Source organism: Cetorhinus maximus, chromosome 21 (genome assembly GCF_964194155.1).
Source record: "Cetorhinus maximus chromosome 21, sCetMax3.hap1.1, whole genome shotgun sequence".
Lineage (NCBI taxonomy): Eukaryota > Metazoa > Chordata > Chondrichthyes > Lamniformes > Cetorhinidae > Cetorhinus > Cetorhinus maximus.
The window spans coordinates 37,036,448-37,051,663 of record NC_135899.1 but is presented as its reverse complement, the minus strand read 5'-3'; the positions used below and the strand labels follow the sequence as shown (position 1 = coordinate 37,051,663).

Genomic DNA, 15,216 nt, shown 5'->3' with positions numbered 1-15,216 from the left:
TTATTGCAAATGAAAGTAGCCAGTAGATTCGTTTGGAAGTATTGGAAAAGGAACCAGAACAAGGGACTGAGGCTTCCATAGTCAAGAGAGGGTAAATGAAAGTTTTACCTCTGAGAATACGTGGAGCTGAGGAGAATTCTCCAGAGAACTGGGGCATACATATGGGTGGTCCCTACAGAAGTGAAAAACTTTGGATTGACGTGTCTTCTAAGAGAATTCTTGGGGGCAGTAGCAAGTAATCCTGAATGCATAACACAGATAATGTCTCTCCCAAGCTGTGCACCATTCCAATACACACGGAACAATGTCACCTCCACTTTCCAGGCAAATACTGCCCCTTTAACTTCTGTCTTCAGTTTACCCAACACCCCAAACACAGTTACTGCTTTGAAATGTCAACGTATAATAACTAAAATTCGATTTATAGATTTATGTCACGAAGAGTATGAAGGAATATGGAACCAAGTGGAGTGGATGGGGTGAATATACAAATCAGCCAAAGTCGAATTGAATAGTGGAACTTGCTTGAGGGGCTGAATAGCCTCCTCCTGTTCCAATGTTTCAAAGTTTATCAGGGGATCAGGATCAAAAGACAGGGAAATAGATTTGCGATACGAATCAGCCATCATGAAATTAAATTGGGACCGGGATCAAGGGGCTGAATGGCCTCCACATGATGCTGTAAATGTGTACAACAATGTAACGTCATTGCTAGGAGAGAAACAATCCCATCCTTGTCTTTCACCCGTGCACCCTGTTCTCTGGGTTGTAACTGAGTGGAAACCTGTTATTGTATTCGAGCACAATAAGTACTTGTCACCAAAATGAAGCCCCAGGGTTTGACAAGGTCTGTTTAATCAAAATGAAGGCCCTTTAACTGGACGGGTCAAACCGTGTGATCACTGGACAAGCCTCACCCTCACACTGTACATCCCAGTGAGATCAGACATCACAACAGTTTATAAATGGGGTCAGTGTGAGGCAGGAGACTTCACAACCAGTTTGAGTGAAGGAAAGGGAACTGCACTGACTGTGACAATGGAAATATCACTCACTAGCTGACACTTGGAAGTTTGTTGCTGTAGAAGGTTTGTTTCAACCTGTCATTCAAGCTTCAGAATTCGAGGTCAGCCGATGAGGACTGAGATGAGAAATGTCTTCACTGAAAGGGTTGCGAATCTTTGGAATTTTATACCCCAGGGAGCTGTGGATGTTCAGTTATTGAATATATTCAAGACCGAGATTGATGGATTTCTGGATGCTGAGGGAATAAGGGATATGGGGATAGTGTGGGAAGGTGGGATTGAGGTAGAAGATTAGCCCTGATCGTATTGAATAGTGCTGCAGGCTGTAGGGGTCGAATGACCTATTCCTGCTCCTATTTCTTATGTTCATCATGTTCTCTGGGTTGTTATAGCTGTTATTACATTCTTGTGCAGCAAGTCATTGTAACCGAATGACCAATTTTATAAAACAATTTGAGGAGATCATTAACATGCTGGACAGGGTCTATGAAGGTTTGTCTGTACGGACTTCCAGAAGGTATTTGATCATGTTCTGCACAGGAGGTTATTCACCAAGATGAACGTGCAGGGAATTGGAGGGAACCTTGTGACATGGGTTGATAATTTGTTTGGGAGATAAAAGATAGAGAGTGAGGATAAAGGGAATGTTCTGTGATGGCCAGGATATGTCTGGTGATATTCCTGAGGGATCGGTACCAGAGACTCAGCTTTTCATTATATTGATGAATGACTTTGATTGGGAATAGTATAGGGCAGTTTACTGATGATACTAAGTTAGGTGACACAGTAAGTAATGTAGATGGGAGTGAGAAGTTGCAAAGGGACATTGATAGATTAAGTGACAAATCAGGTAGTTTAATTTAAGCTAAAACATCAACTTATTGTGAGTTATAAATCGATACAGAAGATTGATAAAACAGCAGACAAACAACAACACAATATTCAGCATACACCAAAATCTTGAATCAACCAAAATAACAAAGCATTTGAAAATTACTCAAGGTCTTTCCCAGAACATGAAATAAAGTTTGGAAGAGTTTTGGATGAATATATCACACCGCTTTTACATCGAGGTAGAATGGGCTGAGGGAGCTCAGGTCTGTCGAGACTCACCCCCACTCCCTCACCATACTCAGGATAGTAGTCCTCCCCGACAGGAGAGTACAAACATTACCCATGGTATTAGTCAAACACCTGTCACCTGAAGTATATCTGTCTATAATTCACATCACCAACTAAAGCAGGGTCTGATTCTACCCCACAGCCACTCATGCAAGTTGGCTCACTTAACTAACGCGCACACACACACACACACACATCAGAGGAAACTCTCTCAGAATACTACAGACAGAAGTTTCTTTAAAATCCATGTGCTTTAGTCTGGCTCCCAATTCTTATAGTCAGAAATGACATCGTATTTCAGTGACACAGGATGAAGTTTGTTTCCATCATACAAACACATGCAGAATTGAAGAAACCAAGGGAGGTGGTGCAGAGTGGACAATGACACTGCAGTCATCTGCAAACTATAGATCATGTGTATCTATGGTGGTCAGTTTAGTTTTGGCACAGAGGTGACTGAGTTTCCCATCGAGATGGTATTTAATACTGACGCCAGAGGGCAGTTGATCTTTGATGAGGAGAATAGTCACCGTCAGGTAGATTGTAAATAGAATGGGGGCTATCACACAGTCTTGCTTGACACCAGTCTGAATTTTGAAGTCTTCTGTTTCAGATCTTCCCCTCAAGACAGTTGCAGTCATATCATCATGAAGCAATTGCAGGATTATGATGAAGTTTTTTGGATATTCAAAGCGTTGGAGCACAATCCACAGAACCTCGCGATTTGATGAGTCAAGTATTTTGGTCACATCGATGAATGTAGAGTTCCTGGTGTTGTTCTCGATTTTCTTCTTGGTTTATCTGGCAACACAGAACATGTTGGAAGTTCCTCTGGAAGGTCTAAAGCCAAGTCAAAGTTCTAAGTGATGTCTGTATCACTCGATCCATGTTGGGGACTGATGCCTGCTGCACAGATCATTGACTTGTTTGATCAGTGATGAACATCCACTCAGCACCAAGACATCACAAGGCCCAAAGGTTCAAGAGGAAGAAGATCAATGTCTCAGCCTTAAAACAGCCTGACCAAAGAGAGGAATTCCAGGTGCAGCTCACAACCAATCTGGAAATTCTTCACACATCCAACTCAATTCCCAAACAGTGGGATCAAATAAAGTCAGCTGTACTAAACTCCTGTGTCCTGACCATTGGGTTCGACCATCGTCATCACCAGGACTGGTTCGACGAACATGACACTCAAATATGTGACCTCCTGGACAAAAATGATCAGCTTTCATTGCCTGGCAGAAGAACCTAAGGTCGCAACTCAGGAAGGCAGCAGGAGAGAAGAGAAAGGCGGAGAGATCCAACAATATGCTGGTCATTATGAGATACAAATCTTTTTAAGACACCAGGGTCATCTATAGATCGAGGTCAAATGGACAACATCCCCTTCATTCACAGGATGATGTTTCTCTACTTTAGAATGACAACGCCATCTGTTAAGGCTGGAAAGAGCATTTTGAACAACTCCTCAAGCGATATCCTCCAGTCTATCCCCCAGTGCCTGTGGTAGAATCCATGGGTGAGTCACCATTGATGGGAGAACTGCAACAAACAATCAAACAGATGAAAAATAACAAAGCCTGTGGCCCCAATGATATTCCAGCTGAGGTCTTCAAAGCTGGTGGACTTCTGCTCACATCAAGACTCCATGAACTCATCCTACGGATTTGGGAGGAATAAGAACTCCCCCTGATTTCAGGAATGTGACAATTATAACTGTCTTCAAGAAGGGAGATAAATCACACTGTGAAAACCTTGAGATATTTCCCTCTTGTCCAGAGCAGGGAACATCCTGGCACACATTCTCCTGAATCACTTACTTCCTGTAGCTGAGGAAATCCTCCCAGAGACACAGTGGCATCTGTGCACAAGCAAGAGCTTCTATAGATATTGATGTCTTCTTTTGGTGATGTCTGGTGATCTGGACAAAGGTTAAATTGGCTTTTTTGAAATGATTGGACTGATGGTGGGATAGGTTTGAGACAGATGCTGCTGAGACAGGCAGTACTTTGGAACATGAGCTCCCCTGTGTGAGCACTAGAGGGTAAACAGCACAGACAACTCTCAGTGTAACGGAAGCCGGTGACCCGGCTCCAAGTCCGTGTGGAGACGTTGGTGTATGGTGAGAGAGGAGGAGTAGGTGAAACAATCCTGGCACACATCACACTGGAAGGGTTTGTCCCCTGTGTGTGTTTCCTGATGGTTCAGGAGGTCCAAGAACTGTGTGAAAGCTTTATTACAGAATTCACACCGATGGGGTTTCTCCCCTGTGTGAGTACGTTGGTGTTTGCGGAGTGTCGATGAACGTGAGAACAATCTGCTGCATACCTCGCATGTGAAAGGTTTCTCCCTTGTGTGAATGAGTTGGTGTGCGCGGAGATGCGATGACTGTGAGAATGATTCTTTGCATTGTTCGCATGTGAACGGTTTTTCCCCTGTGTGAATTCGCTGGTGCCTGCGGAGGCTTGATGCGTTGGAGAATGATTTTTTGCACACCTCACATGTGAATGGTTTCTCCCCTGTATGAATCCGCTGGTGTTCCTGGAGGGTTGATAAATACAAGAATGATTTGTTGCACACACTGCATGTGAACGGTTCCTCTCCGGTGTGCACATGTTGATGCATGAGGAACTGCGATGAACTCAAGAATGATTTGTTGCATAACCCACATGGGAATGGTTTCTCCCCTGTGTGAAGGCATTGGTGTGCACGGAGGGTTGATGACTCCGAGAATGATTTGTTGCACACCTCACACACAAATGGTTTCTCCCCTGTGTGAACGCGACAGTGTTTCACCAGGCCCGATGACTGTTTAAAACCCCTGTTACAAACCTCACACTTGAATGGCTTCTCCCCAGTGTGAATGCATTGGTGTTTCATGAATGCCGAAGACAGTGCGAAGGTTTGGTCACACACCTCACACTTGAATGGTTTCTCTTCCATGTAACTGCAAGTTGTACAACAGAATCACCTTGCTTGTTAGGAGATCTTATGAACATGTGGAGCCCTCTTCACACACCTGACATGTGAACAGCCTCTCACCTGTAGAAATGGGTCAGTGGCTCATGAGGTTCGATGAATGATTGAAGCTCTCACCACACTTGGAGCCCAATCACACTTACTCCCAGGCTCACCCTGACCAATCGCCCACAGCCAAACCCTAAGAAAGGATGGTTCTGATGGAAGGTTCCACACCACTGACAAGTTTCAGGTCTGATGGTATGTCAAAGCTCCCATGTTCTGACCAATTTCCAGCTGATAGTTTCACTGTCCAACCTTCTCTGTGTTGAGCAATGCTGTGAGTGGACTAGATATCTTCCAACACTTGTGCAGTTGGTCCTTGAGTGATGGTCAGGGTCTATCTGTGGTGTCTACCCTCTCTATATTCTCTGGTGTAGTACGGTGCAATCCTCCTGTAAAACAAGAAAAGGAAACATGATTTCCTCCAACTCACTCTCCTCTTTTGCTGAAGGGACTGACTCCACAGTTAGAGACTGTTCCACAGTGAGTGCCAGTCTGCTATTCCGGTGCGGGGGAATCAGATGCAAGTCCTTTCTTTTTCCTCACGTGACTGTCACACACCCTCTGTTTCCAGCAGGGACACTGGATAGTGACCAGGAGCAGACAACATGGCTACTTTCTTTCCTCATCCCAGTGCCCCTTCTTCCCAGGCACTGTGAGGACAATGGAAAAGACAGTCAAGTGGAGTGTAAAACGAGCTATCAATTTATTATGAGCTTGTGTTGTGCTGGCGAAGACCAGTTTTAACCTTAGAGTATGTGTTTAATATTAAAAAAATTCAATGGAGATTTTGAAAGTTCTCCCCTCATTTTCCAAAATTATTTCAAGAAAATACACTGGACAGGAAGTGCGAGAAGCTAAGGAAAATACTGCTTCAGTGTAGCTGATTGAAGGGTTCTGGTTTATCCTGGAAAATTAGATACACTGCACTCGCTCAGACTGCACATCCCAAATTCAGCTATCAGCCACAGCCATGGGCAAATCTATCAAATCCAAGCCCATCTTCAAGCCTTCAGAGAAAATCTTCTAAGAAGGTATTAAAAGAAATGACAATAAATGTATTTCCAGGTATGGCATTGAATTGCTATGGTGCTGGATTAACAATTGAGAGATTGAGAGTTCAAATCCCACCATGGAAAGTTACATACATAGAATTAAAGTGCAGAAACCGGCCATTCAGCCCAATTGGTCCTTGCTGGTGTTTATGCTTCACAGAAGCCTCCGCTCACCCCTCTTCATCTCACCCTATCAGCATATCCTTCTGCTCCTTTCTCCCTCATGTGCTTATCTAGTTTCCCCTTAAAGACATATTTGCTATTCACCTCAACCACTCCAGGTTGCGAAATGGAATTTAATAAATTTTGGAATTTGTGGGATAGAATCAAAATAAAAACATGAAAACTGTCCTAAAAACCCAAATATTGCTCTTCAGGGAAGGGAACCTGCTACAACTGCCTGGTCTGGTCTCCATGTGACTCCAGTCCACACAATACGGTAGACTTCTAACAGATGTCTCAAATATTCTCACAAACGATGATAAACAATCACTACAAATCCAATAACAAGAGGAAAATCAGATAGATCTGGACAATCCTAGCATTGTGTCAGAATAACATTAAGGTGATCTCAGCCCAGTGAAATCTATAAAGTCTCTCTTACCAAGGTCTGAGGTCAAGTAACCAAGTGAGGAGAGCTGCCCCACAGACTGGTCAATGATACTCACTGAATCATATCAATCTGGAAACATCCCAGACTCCTCCGTCACCATCCCTGGGTATGTCCCATCCCACTGGCAGGTGGGGAAGTCTCAATTTTGACTCCATGGAGTCTCATGGCTTCAGGTCAAACAAGTTCAAGGAAACCTACCTCTCCCCTCCCAACTGATGAATGAGTACTTCACCATGTTAATCATCACTAGGGGAGTAGACCAAGGTCAGATTCCAAAACTGAGTATCCATGAGGTGCAGTGAACCATCAGCAGCAGCAGGATTGTATTCCACCACAGTCTCACAGCCCGGCACAGCCCTCATTCTATAATTATCATCAAACCAGTAGATCGACATGTCAGGAGCAGCACTGGCTCCCTCTCTGCCACTTGACTCTCTGCCCACTGCCTCCTCTCTATCTGGGCTGGGATCAGGAACTACCCTCAACCCCACCCCCCACCCCGTCCATGTGGGGAGGGGACTGCAGCCTGAAGGTGTATCCTTCAGAGCTCTTTGACACACTGAGTTTGAGCTCGTGTGCAGCCATTCCTACCCTGCTCTGCTGGCAGTTATAGGTTATAACCCGATCTCCCTTTACAATGAGTCTGTCCCCTCACTGGGAGACTGCTTCACAGCGAGGGTCAATAGGATAGTGAACCAGGATGGGAATCACACTGCTCCCACTGAATGCCTGCTCACTTTCTGACTTGTCACACAATAATACACAACAACAACTCACATTTATATAGCATCTTTAACATTGCTCAATGTCCCAAAGCACTTTACATGTATGAACAATATTTGGGAGCTTGCTGTGCACATACTAGCCATCAGGCTTCCCAGATTAAAGCAATGACTACACTTTTAAAGTAGGGTTTTAAAGTTATAAAGAGCTTTGGGACATCTGGTGGTCGTGAAATGCGCTATATAAATGCAAGTATTTCTGTTTTTTCTTTTCTGAGGAGGTTAGAGAGATGGTTGGGGGAGGGGGGGGGGGAGGGAGAGAGAGAGAGGGGAAGGTCTTGGATGGATTTGAAAAGACAGGAAACATCCAAATCCCAACACACAGACAGAACTGACCATTCACAGTCCACAGGACAATAACCAGCTCCCAACACACACACACAGAACTCAACAATAGGAAATCAGTAAGAATCCTCAGACACTCTGCACCTCCCAGATAATTACACCTCACCTTCTCATATTCAGTAATGAGCCATCAACAAAAGTCAGCCTGTAAATCAGAAGGGAAATGCTTCCAATAAACACACTCAATATCCAACACACAGCTCCAGGCAAACAGTTCAGCACAAAGCACCGAGTAAACAGCTCTCTCAGCTGGATGTTCTCACACAGCATAAGGGGCATTTCCACAGCTGATTCCCCACAGGATAGTCAGGCTGCCTGAAGATTAGTGTGGATATTATGTGATGTAATTATTATAAATTGTGTTCGTTCACTCACCATGTCCTGAGTTGGTGTTGAGTCCCTACAGGAAGTGAAGCAGCTGTGGAACAGGAAGGGGAGGGAATGGGCAGAGTGGGTGGGGCTCTCTGATTGACGTCTCTCACAGCCAATCCAAATATTTCTGGAGTAACATGAGTTTCCTGAAGTTTGGGAAACTGACCGGTGAAACGGAGGCGACTTTGAGCAGCAGATCAGGTGGGGATTTAAACTTGTCATTGTCCCATCTGAATAAAACCTCACTTATTCCAGCTGCTGTCTCAGTTCCCCCGGTAAACGTTTGACAGAGATTTCTAGTGTGGGAATAACATTCTTCATCCTCGGAGGCTTTCAAACTGACAACATCAGTGTGGGATGTGTAGCCTCGGATGTGTTTGACAGCAGATCAGAAGAGGAAGATCTATAACATCCAAGGCAGCGATGACGTGCAGTGGTGGGATCAGCATATGGACAGGAGAGAGAGAGATTAGTGAGGAGATTTGGCTCGTGCTTGGGGATTTATTCAATTACTTGAGGAGTGACTCTGGGACTTGTGCAGTTACTCTGACTAGGGGAGTGACTCTGTGCTCAGAGAGTAACACTGCAACTTGGGGAGTTACTGTGACTCTGAGATGGAGTCCAGAGTGACCGACTCTAAGGAAATAAATTGAGGGACACTTTGACTATGTGACCCGGGGGCAGGAGGGACGGTGCTGTTAGTGTGAGCAGGTTGGATACTTACCTGGCAGGGGAGACACCATGATCCTTCCAAGGTAAGGTCGGAAGCAAAGGCTATAACCAATCGAAATCCATACCATGGGTTATCTAACACCGTCCGAGTCACGGTGAAGGACAGCGAAGGAGGATCACCTATGGATCGGGTCTTTTTTGCCAGGAGGATCCTGTTGAAGGCGTGCGGCTTTGAAGCTCCGGAGATCTTATCCCTGCAGGACTTCCCCAAAGCTGGTTTTTTCGACGTAACGTTCAAGCGGGTGGCAGACTGCGTCCAGCTCCTGAGGGTGTTCGAGGAGAAGAGAGACCTGCCGGAGATGAAGATCCTGACGGCGGAGCCGCTCTTTTCGCTGCCGTTGCAACGGGAACGTGTGGTGATGGTGCATCTGTACAACCCCTTCGTCCCTGTCGCCGACGTGGTCACCTTCCTCGCCAGGTACTTCGATAAGGTGGGGAGCGGCACCGAGATTCGAGACGAGTTGGGGATCTGGACAGGCAAACGCCAGTTTAAGGTCACGCTAAAGACCGACGGTAAGGGAGCCATTTTCCACCCTCCTTCCAGATTCGCTATCGGGGGAAACCGCGGCTACCTGGTCTACGCTGGGCAACCCAAGCATTGTCGCTCATGCGGCAAGGCTGGTCATGTGGCGGCCAACTGCAGCGCCTCCCTCTGCAAGATCTGCAAACAGGAAGGGCACCAGGCAAAAGACTGCAAACAGGCCAAGTGCTGCAACCTGTGTGGCGAGGCAGGTCACCTCTACAGGACCTGCCCCAAACGCTGCCGTACTTACGCACAGGCAGCCAAAGCCAACGAGGGGGAAGCAGAAGAAATGCTTCGTGTCACTCCAACCACCAAGGCCCCCAGGGAGCTCAACGGGACAAAGGAGGACACAGAGAGAGACAAGGTGGAGGAAGAGATTGAGGCAACAGATAGCCAATCAGCAGCACTACCCCCTGAACCTCCCAGTCCTCAGGACAGCGAATCAATGGAGGAGGAGGCAGCAGTGGAAAAGCAGCAGGGGGAGTGGCGGACGGTGAAGAATGCCAAAAGGAAGAAGGAGCGAAGAAGAAGCAAAGCCACTTCCCAGACAAGCGGCAAGAGGCATCTCCCATCCGACATGGATGACAAAGGCAGCAGCTCTTCGGATGAGGAAGTGCCAGGGCGGCACCGACAGAAGAGGCGGCAAAGCTGCAGGGCGTTGGAGGACGAGACACCCGAGCTCCAGAACATTGGAGACAACAAGGAGACCAGCGCACCCCAACTTTGCCTGCAACCTGAGGAGGCCAGTGCACCACAGCCCCTGGAATCTGGGAGCAGTGAGGTAATCATTGCACCCCAGCTCCAGGAAGCCGGGAACAGCAATACCCCAGAGGGGGTGAGTTTTGGAGAAGCTTCTCCAGCAAAGGTCATCTCAAAACCCGCTCTCTACGCGAACGTCCAGATGCCACCTGAGCAGAACACTGCCAAGGAGAACTACCTCAGCCCATCCAAAGTGAAGGAATTTGAGCTCACTACGGGTATGAAGGAGCAGACTAAAGGTCTGGGACTCTCAGAGACAACGGGTTTGGTAGGAGAATAAATGCTTTAAAATGGGTTTAAAGATTGTATCCATAAATGTGCGTAGCATTAAATCTACTATGCGATGTGTTGCGACCTTGGACTACCTTGCCAAGGTCAAAGCTGACCTGTTGTTTCTGCAGGAGTGCGCGATACCGCACCTCAGCTCCTACAGGCAATGGTCATGATGGTGGTCCCATGGGCCATCGATCTGGTCGGGCGGAAACGACTCTCGTTCCTCCGGCCTGGGTATTCTGCTGCGGGGAGGCAACTTCACCGTCTCCGAGGTTAAGGAGGTGGTGGGCGGGCGCCTCCTCGTAGCAGACGTAATGTACAAGAACGCTCCACTCCGGTTAATTAACGTGTATGGCCCGTCACAAGGGGCTGAGCGGCTGGAGGTTTTTCAGCAGCTCCCACTGCTGCTGGCGACCTCCAGGCCGGTCATTCTGGGCGGTGACTTCAACTGCATCATCGATGCGGCTGGACGATCCAGCAGGGCCGACAGCAGATTGGACGCTATGTCCAGATACCTGATGGAAACAGTTAAGGATGCCAAGCTGCACGACGTCTTCAGCAACCCTGCAGACGGAGCACAGCGTAGATACACCTCGTCGCGGCCAGACGGGTCCATTCGTTCCAGGATAGACTTCCTGTTTGTGTCCCGTGCATTCACAGTCAGATCCACCGACGTCAAGCCGGTGTTTTTCTCTGACCACTGCCTCCTACTGGCGGACTGCCACTTGGAGAAGGACCTGAGGGTGGGCAGGGGGGCATGGAAGCTAAATGTGCAACTGCTGACCCCAGAGAACATTGAGGAGCTCAAGAGGGACTACAAAGGTTGGAGAACCGTGAAACCCCTCTTTGAGTCCCTGACACACTGGTGGGAAGCGATCAAGGGAAACATCAAGAGGTTTTTCATCCTCAAAGTCACCCAGAAAGCTAGAAAGGAACAGAGGGAAATGTCCTGACTCCAGAAAAAGATGCAGAACCTGCACCGGCTGCAGTCGATGGGGGTCGATGTCAAGGAGGAACTCCAAGAGGTGAAGAGCCAGCAAGCCTCGCACTTTGCCTCGGAGGCCTCCAAGATCATCTTCCGTTCCAGAGTCCGCTCCGTGGAGCAGGATGAGACGTGCTCACGTTTCTTCTTCCAAAAGGTACACAGAGCGAGCTCTGTGATCAGCAGCCTGAAGGAAGAAGACGGCTCAGTAAAGTCATCACGGTCCGACATTTTGAGGATCAGCAAATCCTTTTATGCCGGATTGTATGACGTGAAGCCCTCGGACAGCACAGCCTCCCAGTCCTTCCTGTCCTCTATCACGGAGGTCTTAGACGACAGTACGTGGGAGAGCCTGGACAAACCGCTAATTCCTGATGAACTGACTAAGGCCCTTGAGTCCTTCGAGAAGAGTAAAACTCCCGGAAGCGACGGCTTGCCGACGGAGTTGTATTCGGCTCTGTGGGACTTGATCGGCCCAGACCTGCTAGAAGTGTACGAGAGTATGCTCCTGGCCGGCAGTATGTCAGAATCCATGAGGAAAGGCATCATCACCCTCATCTACAAGCACAAGGGGGAAAGGGAGGAAATTAGAAATTGGCGACCCATTTCACTGTTGAATGTGGACTATAAGATTCTGTCCAAGGTCATCGCCAATCGGGTCAAATCCGTTCTGGAATTGGTGATTCACCCTGACCAGACCTGCACTGTGCCGGGCAGGAAGATCTCTGACAGCCTAGCGCTGCTCAGGGATACGATTGCCTATGTACAGGACAGGGGTGTGGATACCTGCCTCATCAGCTTGGATCAGGAGAAGGCCTTTGACAGAATATCGCACACCTACATGGTGGATGTGCTCTCCAAAATGGGGTTTGGGGAGGGAATTCGAAACTGGATCCAACTGCTCTACACTAACATCAGTAGCGCAGTCTCAATCAATGGGTGGGAAACAGATAGCTTTCCGATTAAATCTGGAGTCAGGCAGGGCTGTCCCCTCTCGCCTGTTCTTTTCGTGTGTTGCATAGAACCCTTTGCCGAGTCCATCAGGAAGGATCCGGGCATAAGAGGAGTGGCGATCCCAGGCAGTGGAGGCACTCAGGTAAAGGCCTCCCTGTACATGGACGATGTCGCCGTCTTCTGCTCGGATCCGCTGTCGGTGCGCAGACTGATCCACATCTGCAACCAGTTCGAACTGGCCTCGGGAGCCAAGGTAAATCGTGGGAAGAGCGAGGCCATGTTCTTTGGGAACTGGGCTGACCGATCCTTTGTCCCCTTCACTGTCAGGGCTGACGGCCTGAAGGTGCTGGGGATATGGTTCGGAGGGACCAGGGCATGCGTTAGAAACTGGAAGGAGTGAGTGTCTATGGTGAAAAGGAAACTGGGCATGTGGGAGCGACGCTCCCTCTCCATTGCGGGTAAGAACCTGGTCATCAGGTGTGAGGCACTCTCGCTGTTGCTGTACGCAGGTCTGGCCCATTCCACACTCCTGCGTGGTGGCGATCACTCGAGCCATCTTCCGCTTTATCTGGAGATCAAAAATGGATCGTGTCCGCAGGGACGCGATGTACAAGCCTCTAGATAAAGGGGGAAAAAACGTGCCCAACATCGCCCTCATACTGATGGCCACCTTTGTGTGTGGCTGCATCAAGCGGTGCGTAGACCCTCAGTACGCAAACACTAAGTGTCACTACGTGCTGAGGTTCTACCTGTCCCCGGTGTTGCGAAGGATGGGTCTGGCCATGCTGCCGCAGAACGCTCCAAGTAGTTGGACCGTGCCGTACCACCTGTCCCTCGTTGAAAAATTTATGCAGAAAAACACTTTTGACCACAAGTCCATCAGGCAGTGGTCAGCACGTAACGTCTTAGAGGCCCTGAGGGAAAAGGAGAGGGTGGACCCTGTGGGATGGTTCCCCGAGCAGACTGTCAAAGTCATTTGGCAGAATGCCTCATCGCCAGAACTTTCCAACAAGCACCAAGACGTGGCTTGGCTGGTGGTGAGAAAGGCCCTCCCCGTCAGATCCTTCCTACATGCCAAGAGTCTCACCCCCTCTGCACGTTGCCCTCGAGGTGGCTGTGGTGGGGAAGAGACCGTTGTTCACCTCCTTGTGGATTGTGCCTTTGCAAAGAAGGTCTGGAGAGAGATGCAGTGGTTGCTGTCGAGGTTCATCCCGAGCAGTTCTGTGACACAGGACTCTGTGCTCTAAGGGCTGTTCCCAGGGACACACACCGAGACAAACATCAACTGCAGCTGGAGGATCATCAACTCGGTGAAAGACGCGCTTTGGTCTGCCCGAAACTTGTTGGTCTTCCAGCACAAAGAGTTGTCCCCGACCGAGTGTTGCGGACTGGCACATTCCAAGCTCCAGGACTACGTGCTGAGGGACGCACTAAAGCTTGGGGCAGCTGCCGCAAAGGCGCAATGGGGAAGGGTCGCTGTCTAAGACCTTTCTGCCACAGTGCACCGAGGGGCTGGGAATTGTATAGACCCCTCGGGCTGTACAGATCAAAATGAAAGGCTGTAAATGATTGTAATATTGTTTGTACTGATGCACCTGGTGATACATTTTGTAAAAGTTGAACCAGATTGTACCCTTGTAATGGTGTTTTTGAAATGGTTTGGAATGTGGTTCAAGATATTTTATGAATAAAGTATATTTTTGCAAAAAAAAAAGTTAGTGTGAGCAGGTTGGTTGGGGGGGGGTGAAATTAGGGGATGGGGAGAATGGGCAGTGAGAATGGTGGGGGACGGGGAGGGTTGGTGCTGGTGTGAACAGGGACAAAAGGAAGAACAGCCCAACATCCAACCGAGTTTCTGATGAAAGATCATCTCGAGCTGAAATGTTAACTGTTTCTCTCCACAGATGCTGCCTGACCTACTGAGTATTTCCAGCAGTTTTTTTTTGTTTTGATTCTAGTTTTCAAAACACAGAAACAGACCATTCGGCCCATCTGTTTTCTACTGGTACTTATGCTCCATATGAGCTTTCTCCCTCTCTAATTTATCTCCCCCTATCAGCAGATCCTTTTATTCCTTTTTCCCTCATGTAAATTACCTGACTTCCTATCAAATTCACCGAAACTATTTACCTCAACCATTACAAAAACAGAATTACCTGGAAAAACTCAGCAGGTCTGGCAGCATCGGCGGAGAAGAAAATTCCCTGTGGGAGCGAGTTCCATATTCTAATCATTCACTTGGTGAAGAAGTTTCTCCTGAATTCCTCATTGGATTTATTATTGACCATCTTATATTTATAGCCCCATTTTTGGATTTCCTCACACAAGTGGGAACATCTCTCTATTTACACCCATTGAGTGCGAGGGGGTTAAACGGCTGTGATCCTGGTTCCCGCCGCCCGGGGCTGGGATTTACAGGTGCGCACCTCCAATTCCAGCCCCGCCCACGTGACAGCCGCTCGGGCTCGCGCTTTCTCAGATTTGAACTCCCAAACGCTGGGCGCCAACCGCCGCTGCGTGCGTCAAAACTACAACTCCCATCAGGCACCGCAGGCTGGGCTTTCCCCCCCCTCCCAACCATTCTGCTGCTTCTCACTGCGCAGGTGCCGGTGCAGCACGCCGCATGGGTAATGTCGTTTTGAATGGGTGTGAGTC

At 48.2% G+C, this 15,216-nt stretch overlaps 2 protein-coding genes and 1 long non-coding RNA gene across 3 annotated transcripts in view; 2 read left to right on the top strand and 1 right to left on the bottom strand.

Annotated features, from left to right (window-relative positions):
• The window catches only part of LOC144695222 (uncharacterized), a 579,912-nt gene that overhangs the window by 154,834 nt on the left and 409,862 nt on the right, over positions 1 to 15,216 (top strand). The window lies entirely within an intron of this gene.
• The window catches only part of LOC144695252 (uncharacterized), a 233,413-nt gene that overhangs the window by 94,375 nt on the left and 123,822 nt on the right, over positions 1 to 15,216 (top strand). The window lies entirely within an intron of this gene.
• The window catches only part of LOC144695293 (uncharacterized), a 226,234-nt gene continuing 212,873 nt past the window's right edge, over positions 1,856 to 15,216 (bottom strand). Inside the window, exon 2 of the long non-coding RNA XR_013579922.1 lies at positions 1,856 to 3,692. This is a non-coding gene — a long non-coding RNA (uncharacterized LOC144695293). The remainder of the gene's footprint in view (positions 3,693 to 15,216) is intronic.